The sequence below is a fragment of the Plectrocnemia conspersa genome, unplaced genomic scaffold (genome assembly GCF_051122295.1).
Source record: "Plectrocnemia conspersa isolate PC_06_02 unplaced genomic scaffold, ASM5112229v1 ptg000005l, whole genome shotgun sequence".
NCBI lineage: Eukaryota > Metazoa > Arthropoda > Insecta > Trichoptera > Polycentropodidae > Plectrocnemia > Plectrocnemia conspersa.
This window is the reverse complement of record NW_028277169.1, coordinates 7,442,471-7,452,356: the sequence shown is the minus strand read 5'-3', so window position 1 is coordinate 7,452,356 and position 9,886 is coordinate 7,442,471. Positions and strand designations below refer to the sequence as shown.

At 28.3% G+C, this 9,886-nt stretch overlaps 1 long non-coding RNA gene across 1 annotated transcript in view; it reads left to right on the top strand.

The window, feature by feature from the left end:
• Positions 1-5,142: 5,142 nt before the first annotated feature.
• The window catches only part of LOC148234760 (uncharacterized), an 18,906-nt gene continuing 14,162 nt past the window's right edge, over positions 5,143-9,886 (top strand). Inside the window, exon 1 of the long non-coding RNA XR_015809792.1 lies at positions 5,143-8,792. This is a non-coding gene — a long non-coding RNA (uncharacterized LOC148234760). The remainder of the gene's footprint in view (positions 8,793-9,886) is intronic.

The window sequence follows — 9,886 nt, the reverse complement described above, 5'->3', positions numbered from 1 at the left end:
GTTACTCGTTCTATCTCAGTTTGCGAAACACCATATCAATATTTCTCTCACTCTCGTCACTTAACACGCGAGAGAGCGAAAGGGGAAGTATCTCACCGCTCGCGCTCGAAAGAGCAGCTCCGACTCCGGTCCTTTTGCCGACAATGTTCGGAAGCACTCGAAGCTGGCTTAGTCGACTGAATTACCCCTACTTTACCTCCCGTTCTCGGTAACGTCAGACAACTTCCGAGAGATTTTAGAGCGGGCAGAACCGAACTCGACCAAAGTAACCCACTATATTCTCCGTCCTTGGCTAACCTTGGCCAACTTCCAGAGTGTAGTGCAGGCATTAGATGGTCAGAATTTATATTAATTGGCCGGAACATACATTAAATGATTAGAATTTAAATTGGACTACTCAGAATTTATATTAAATAGACTGAATAATTCTTTTCCAACCATTAAAAATACAAGTTGAATGTGTCCCATCAGCAGTTCTACCCCATTTGGCACGCCCCTAGCGCCAGTTGGTGAATTAGTTATAAACATTACTAATAAATTAATTAATATGTGTGTTTTAATGTTACTTATAAGTGAATTGACCGATAAATTTGTTTCATTATTAACCACTTCACCCTTTTACACGCACGGGCGCGTTCAAAATGTTTTTGGCGTTAGACGCATACACGCATGGGCGCGTGTGAACTCTATATTAAAAAAAAATCGTTCTGCATAATACCTTGCGTTACTACGCATTCTCTCATATGTGCGTTTGTATCGAAGACATTTGATCCTCATAAATTAAATTTTAAAAATGACACTTTACGACAGGGGTGGCCAACCCGCGGCTTGCTTTGAACATTTTTATTTATATATTTTTTATATTTCATTTTTAGTATTATATATTTTTTTACAATTAACGTTTAGTATCATTATTATTATATTATCTATGTTTTCATGTAAGAATAATACTAAACACAATAATAATAACTCATTACGTTTTAATTTTTCACTCCAAAAAATGTCTATAGTGTATCAAAATCTAATATGGGGATATATAATTTTATATGTGGCTCGCATTTCCGTTATGATGCATTTCCAAAGTGGTAGCAAGATCATTTGGGTTGGCTACCCCTGCTTTACGATGCTAGTATTTTTTTACGCGTTTCTATCTATGCATTCTCTCACATGTGCATTTATATTGAAGACATTTACCCCTCATAAATCAAATAAAAAAACTGACACTTTATGATGCTAGTATTTATTTTACACGATCAGGTTGCTTTCATTTAGATTGCTTTCATTTCACCCACTTACATGGAATGCGGAAATTATCAGACAATTCGAATATATTTACTTTATTTCAGGATGTAATCATAAATTAGGTAACAAAACAGAAACCATAAGTTTCAAATATTTTCTCAGAAGATCTATTCATTCAGAACTGCGTATTATAACCAGATGGTAAAATATATTCGTGTAAAATCCACAAAAATCAGAACCAAAATTTAGTTTGTTTGACGCGAATGGGGAAAAAATTAGAAGAGACGCGCAATTCCATTGTCCAGAATGCATGTTGCTTTATGCGTTACACATTGTTTCAAAAATCACCATACTGTATTATAAGGTATTTTTTTTTATTTGACAACAAACATTACGTAACATACACACATACATATGTATTTCTATGTAATGTTTAGAGTTTGGATGAAAAGAAACAGCAAAGGAGGCAACTTAAAATTTTTATTAATTTAAAAAAAAATTTTTAAAAGTGTAATAATAATAATAATTATGAATAAATAATTTTAAACTGATTTTTTTCATCATTTTCATAACACATCACATAATAAATCGCAATAAAAAAAGGTGATTATTTTTGACCATTTTTTTAAAATAAACCCGAGGATGAAGTGGTTAAGGGATCTACTAAAAAATAATTTAGAAAATAAATACAAATTGTGGAATTTAATGTGCGATGGTAAAACTATAAGGAAAATCACTTTTAAAATACAATTATATTATTAATTTATAGTATTCAATCAGCTTTATAATAAAATTGAAGTAAAACAATTGCATATGATGCTAAACCAGCATAAAACACATACAAAAACGCAAAATCTATCGTGAAGAAACTTGTAACAGGAAGTCTTTTTAGAGACAATGACTTTGCAAAAAGTTTCACTTCTTATTTCTCCTTATTGCCTAAATTTAAACAGATTTTTAACTTAACATACATACATAAATACGTAAGTTCTTAATTTAACATACCTATGTTTTTGTTGCAACACAGATATTTACTAAGAAGCACTCCCATATTTTCCAGTTCATATTTGAAGCATTCCCATATTAGAGCCAATAAGAAAACTGAGAATGCGTCATGCAGTGCGTATACAAGAATTGTAATTACCATATAGAAATTCTATAAATTGAATGAATATTTAAATATTTCAGTATAATGTTTATTTAGTAATATTAATAATAAAAGTACTTGAACATTAATAACTATGTTATTAATCGTTATCGCTAAATTGAGGAACGAGTAAATAGGCACCATCGTAACCTGTAATAATAATAATAATTGATTGCATAAATTTAAGTGTTTTGTACATATTTCTTTCAAATAGACTCACCTCTATGATGTGTAAACGCAATATTGTCCGAGTGCTATCCAAGAGCATCTCATAAATTTTAGTCAAAGCTGTTATTTTTTTTGTTGTCAATTTACGTCTCTTACTTCCGAAGAATAATATTGCATAAGGATTATCAATGGGACACTCTTCTTCTTCGATAACGTGTCGGATATGGCAACGAAGAGTCTCCAAGTTGAAGATCACAATCAGCATCCTGACTAGAAATTGTGACATAGATACGTCTACTGCCCATAACAGGCAATATAGCCAAATATAAGTGAAATTTTTATCGAAATTACTGTTACTCCAAAATGATATCAATTGGTATAAATTTATGGCGTTGTAGAACAAATAGATTAGAGTACTAAAAACAAACAATCGATTGTAACTGTTTACGACTTGGAAAAAATCTTGTACTCTCTCTAAATTTTTGTACACTTTAAATATACGAAATTCTCGGTCGATTATTCTCATAAGCCACAGCGTCACACTAGTGAATATTAAACAAGAGTATGTTAAGAATGAAACAATCTGTTCGAACAACACCTTGTATCCACTCAATATATTATTGATATCTATAGAATATAAAGTTATCAGTATTAGCAACAAAATGTATACGGAATACCATAGCTTTCTGCTCTCCAAAACTCTGTCTTTCATGGTATATGTTTGCAAACCGAATATGCTTAACAAATATGTGTTGATTCTCAAATGGTAGTAATCAAACAATGGATAATTCTTCAATTCACATTTTCTAGTCTTTAGTCTCGACATCTTAACGTCGAGAATTCAATAATAATATGTACCATGAGAATGTGAATTCAATTAAACTAATATATTTTAAATTTTTAATCAATTACAATAACCTCTTATCTATCTATCTATGTAAACATTAAACATTAATTTTTAAAATACAATTCTTGAAGGTCTTTTTACAAATTAGTTCGTCACGTACAGTCAAACTATTTAGCGTTTTACATTATTGAAATAAAACATATTCTTCAGGTGTTTCATTTCGCTTCAATTCCGAATGTTGCACTGTAATGTATTGTAAGTATATACAGATGTAAGATTTAGACCATATTAATTATAAACATAAAACTAAATGCACAGATTTAAATATATCATATTGTTATTATCTTTGTAAAAAACTTACTATAAAAATAATTATGTAAAAATTGTGCATTTCAAGGATTTCAAGTTATATGTTATTTTTATTATATATTTTCACGTTAATATACCGTATGGTGCACCTTATTTAACCAGTTCGATTCAGTTTGAAATATTGTACATTATACTCATATACAATATAAATTCAGGTATCAGTATCGGGTGGCGGTGTCTAATGCAGATAGTTCCTTGTGATACGTGAGTTGGTCATCAGTACGAGTCTTTATTGCGTAAGTATTGATGTAACCAAATCTCAAGTCTTTTATACTGGCCCATAGATGAATGGGAGAGAAGGATAAGTTAGGACCAATAGCGTTATTGTTTAACTCCGTCTCTTATATACTATATATTTTTATATAAGTGTAACTACAGTTGGTTATTTAAAGCCATTTGTATATTTTTTAGGCTCGTATTTTAATAAGGATATGGTCAGAATTTATATTAATTGGTCGGAACTTGTATTAAATGCTTATAATTTAATTTGGACTGGTCAGAATAATTTTTTCAAGTCAGTATTTATAAAGAATAGCCAGTGTTAATACTATATGATCTGTATTTTAACCTCAAGGTCAATTTTATGTTGACAAATGGATAGCATAATAATATATAATCATTATCAATGTGTTTTAGAGCCAATTTGTTTGGTTGGGCTCGCAATATTGTCAGATGCAAACACAACAAGCCAAGCGTGCTCTTTGTCGTTATTCCCGCTTCGTTCATCGCTCTCAATACTTTCGCGTCCTATACACAATTAAATAGATTTGTTAAAAGTTGTTTAATTTTCTAATCAACGCTCGGTCGCACCTAACCTGTTCGTACGTAACAGTTAAGGTGCGAGCGAGATATTTTGTAAAATAGTTTTAAAATATATTTAGAAATATTATATATTTTTTTTAAATTTACACCATCGCCTAAAAAATTGTATTTATTCTGACTCTTAATAATATAATTATGACCAGGCTGTTAATAAAATTCTGACCGAGATGTCTGTGGCACACGTGATTCGTACGTACTTATTGCAAAATATCGTACGAGTATTTTCTAGTCCCTCAACTACACACATCCAAATAGCACGTCCCCAATTTACCGTGTTATTGGGAGGTCTATTGTATATATTGTATGAATATACCTAAAATATTATTGTTTTATTCGACGTATTTAGAGATATTTCCATGATGATATGACATGTACACTCGGTGTACATCACAGGGAAGCAAAAGTTAATATCGATTATAAATAATATTTTAAGTCATTCTCATTTTGTATATCAATACATGTATGTCTTACTTATTTTTAGGCAATGTTAAATATATTGTGTAAAAGTGTGATGGAAGAAAAGGTTCAGATAAAATCCAGAAAAGTAACATGAACAACGTTTATTTACAAATATAATACATATTAATGATTATGAGTATTGTTCAGTATTAAAATTTTATCCATTATTGTGTGAATATTTGCTCTACAGCCAAATTTATGAGCTATAGAACACCACCATCTCGTTTTTTTATTAAACGGATTCTTGCTGTGAATTGCAAATCTATAACCGTCAACAATCAGCATTGGTTTGCCTTTTGTTGTCGATGTGAAGTATACTAAAAAAATACAATATAATACCTATTAAAATAATGCTGCAATAAAAATATAATAAAATTAAATACTTCTTTACTGTGTCCAATATATGAAGCTCAAAGTTCGTTATTTAACGAACATCTATCGCTACCTTAAATTTAAAAAAATGAGCATTAAATAAAAATAACCTGTTAATTCAAAAATTTATTTCGAAACAATTTATAATAAAATAAATCAAATAAATGGTATTCTACAAAATAGAGTATAAAAAATAATCTATAACTTACATTTAATTATATAATATTAAATGATTATATTTATTTATTATCATAAAATAAAATTTAATTAAGTGTGATTAAATTAAACATTAGAGATCAATACTGAGGTATTAATTTAAAACATTGTTGAGGCAAGTATAATATAACAAAAATGGGTCTGAAACTGATTAATTTTGTGATTTTTATTTTTTTTATTAGAATTACCTCAGGGACATATAATATTTAGATAAAATTAAACATATATGTATATATTTATAAAAAAAACTTTTAACCTAAAATATATGATTAATTATGCTGAAAAATTGAGAATTACATAAATATCTAAACTAATAAATATAATTGAGATTAAGCATAAAGTTTTATACAAAATTAATATCATCTTTATTCCGAGATAATTTTCTGTGATCTAAATAATATCAGAGTATAATATCAAATAATATTCAACAACCCATTGATACCAATAAAATAGAAATACCAAATGTCCAAGGCACAAATGGAAAAAATGTAGCAAAGGTATCGACAATTTTACTTAGTGACATGAACATACTAATACAAAGGTCACTTTTGCTTAAAATATTGAGACATCCTAAATATTTTCTTTGAACTGGGAATTACATAGAGGTATTATTAATTTTGGTAATACACTCATCCCTCCATTTATGCGGTAGATACGTTCCAGGAAATAGCGCGTAAATCAAGGCATAGAACAAAATGTATAATAAAGCGATCGAATAGTATTCACGGCAGTGGAAGAGATTCCAGATGTTGGTCAAGTGCAAGAAGTGAAGGTATGCCATTAATCCATGTTTTTGTACATCGCCCAAATGTTTGATTTATAAAAATATTTTTAACTTTACCGCATAAATCGAAGGATAAATGTATATTGAAGCAAATAGATGTGATAATAAGCAAAATGTTGAAAAAATCAATTATAGCAGCCAAATTAATTTGATGAAAAATTGTTAACTCTTCACAGGTCACTGGCGCACTCATGCGCCATTAATACAATTATAGCCGATGACTCACTTAAGCGTCACTTTTATTTCCAACGTTAATATTTAACAAATTAGCGTCATTCAATATAAATAATAATATATCGTAAATTTTAATTAGTGAGTATAGATTATAAAAAAATATTTTTAACCTATTACTTATTTTAATTTGTTTAGTATACAAATGTTTCCGACTTCTAAATTACATAATTTTGGATCTAGTTGTTAGTTTAATGTATTGCTTCTATCATATTTTTATTAAATGCGAAAAAACAACAATTTTAATTAAAAATATTATTTATATTATTTTACAAAAATATGATATTTTAATAAAAAAAAACTGGGTATTTTTTTTATCATGTATATAACTATATGACATATATTAGCTATAAAAAAAAAAAAAAATATGCATAGTCATTAAAAAAAGTTGTAATGAAATAAGAGAAAATGATCAAAAGCAAGCGCATTTTTAGGTGTGTTTTAATATATAAGAGGCGTCATGATGTTTTCCTGAAATTATAGTAATATTGATTTACCTTCTGAAAATAATATCAAGAGTGGATCAAAAACTTTGTAGAACTAAATAGTATTTTTTTTAATAGTCAAACTGCTGTCATGACTAACTAGGAAACGTTTGCCTGTGACACCATCTTTTACTTCTATGAATTTTCAAAAGCTATCGTATAATTTTAAGTAATAAAGCAAACATATAGAGCATAAAGAAATGGTTAATCTCCCTCTTGTTGTTCAGTGATATTTTAACACAAATACCTCACTATTTAAAATAAATAATTTTTAAATAAAGTCAAAATTGTTGCTTTCTGTCATTTGTTTTAGTTTAATTAAAGCCAATTATTTGGCTTTAATTAAACTATTATTAACTAATATATGATTAATGATGTAAAATTATTATTAACAATGGAATTGTCCAAGATTGCTGCCTTTGCAATTCACTATATTGTCACTCTTTACAGCTAATGAATAATTAATTGGAAAACTTTCCTTGTAATTAAAAGACAATATTAATTTCTAATGGTTGCAATTACTAAAATCTAGTGTTCTTAATAGAACATATATTTCTGGAAAGCCTGGTGTCCATTCTTTGTTGTAACATTACTTCAAACGATTGTTTTTCAAACAATCTGAGGGTCCTTGAATTTTTGTTTTTTTTAATCCTATGCATAATCGCAACTTCCGGAATATTTCATGCAACAAAATATATTAGTGACATGTATATATTAAGAAAAAGATTAAATAACAAAATATATTAACAAATCACATTACGGCACCGATCTGTGTTACATTGGTGAACTATTAAAAACCATATTTATATTCTCATACCATTTTTTTATAGGTATTATGATTTTTAGAGCAGATCTTAACATTTATGGATTCTACAGTAAATATTAAATATAAATAAAATTGAAGGCGCTAAAAATATTTTAGTGAAATACTATTAAATTTTTAATATGCCAGAAAAATTGCTATATAGATTAAATGTTAGAACTTTTTTCCAAGATAATGAAATCTTAACTTAAAATCTCAGACATAATGACCATCATCCTTATTATAATTCATTTATATATTTATATACATACATATGAAATGAATAAATCTTATAAATACTGAAAATATATGTGAATTTTACAATACATTACAAATGTCTTTATTGTACGTACTAATAAAATATTGATTTAAGAAAACGCATGTAAATAATATGAAGTAAATTTTTAATAATGTCACATGGATTTTCATACGCAGCAAAAAAAAATTTATAATATATTTTACTTACTTAAAATAAACGTTAAAAATAGCAGCTTCTTAAAAATTCTCAGTTTAAATCACTAGACAGTATATAAAAATAACCCGTATACTAATAAAATGTAGGCACATGCCAATAGTGCACTTCTCCTATATCAATTTTATTATCTTTCTTTTTCTTGATTGCCGGTGAACTCTTTTTGACCTGGCGATTTTCTAGTGAAATTCTTATCGGCTTCGGAGCCCATTGGCCTGTTATTTTATACTTACCGCTCCAGTCCACTTCGCAGCGTCTGCTGGCGTGCTTCGATTCGGAATAGGACTCGGGATGATTGTGCTCGCCTTTGATGCAAGAAACGTTTCCGGCGCGTAAAGCTATCGACACTTGACACCGCTCTCTGTTCGGGAATCTGGTATAAAATTTAGAACAGCGCCAAGTAACGCGGCTCTCGTCCAAAATGCGGTCTTCGTAAAATATGTTGTTGTTTGCCACCAGCTGAATAGAGCCTTTTGACGATCTTATGTAAAACCAATCTAAAAAAGTAAAAGCGCATTAGACGAAGTTCAATAAAAAAGTATTTTTAAATTACCATTTTCTTTTTATATCACTGCATTATATTTATCCAATACTCTTAATATTTCATAGATTTATTTTACGAACACTGGTTTTGTCATTTTAATTAAGTAAGTATTTTACTCAATTATGAAGAAGCTATTAGTTATTAAATTAATTAAAACCATCGCGGCAAAGATAATTATAAAAGCAAAGATCTTAAGAGATGAATGCTTCTCTCATGGTGAATTTTATGTAGCTTCCCAAACAATATGGTAGAACTGCGGACAAAATATGGAGGAAAGTGTGTACAACGAAAAACTTTTAAAATACTACGACTATGATATAAGGGTTTCTAAGATACTACCTTAATCTACGGCAAGTATTAAAAAAAATATAGCACTTAAAAAAAATATAGGGGCAAAGGTATAGCTCATTTTTTTTATAATGTAAATTGAAAAATAAAACACTATTGATAGTAATTTTCATAATTATTTAGCATTAGGCATTTAGAAAACGTGTCAAGTCATGATCAGATTTGTAATAAAAAAATTAAAATAAAAGTAGAAAAAATTAAGTTTTATAATATAAATAGAAAAAATATTATTTTACTTTTGACAATTTTTGAAAACATTAACCAGTTTTGACCATATTTCAATATCCAAGCTTTTGATCCACCATCTTGTTTCAAAATGTATGACTTAAAATTATAAAAAAACAACTATAGTTTTAATACATATTTATTAATAAAAATATATTTAAAAATTGACTTAAAAATACATTGACACATTCTATATACGCAGAAATCTATCTAATTATTGCGGTCTTTGTCAGGAGGATTCTATATAAATCTTTTATAAGTCAATTTAAACATTTTTATGTAAAGCAATATTTCAGTTTATTTGCCACAAAGCTTTAATATATTACTTATATGTTAAATAATGAGGTGTTTTT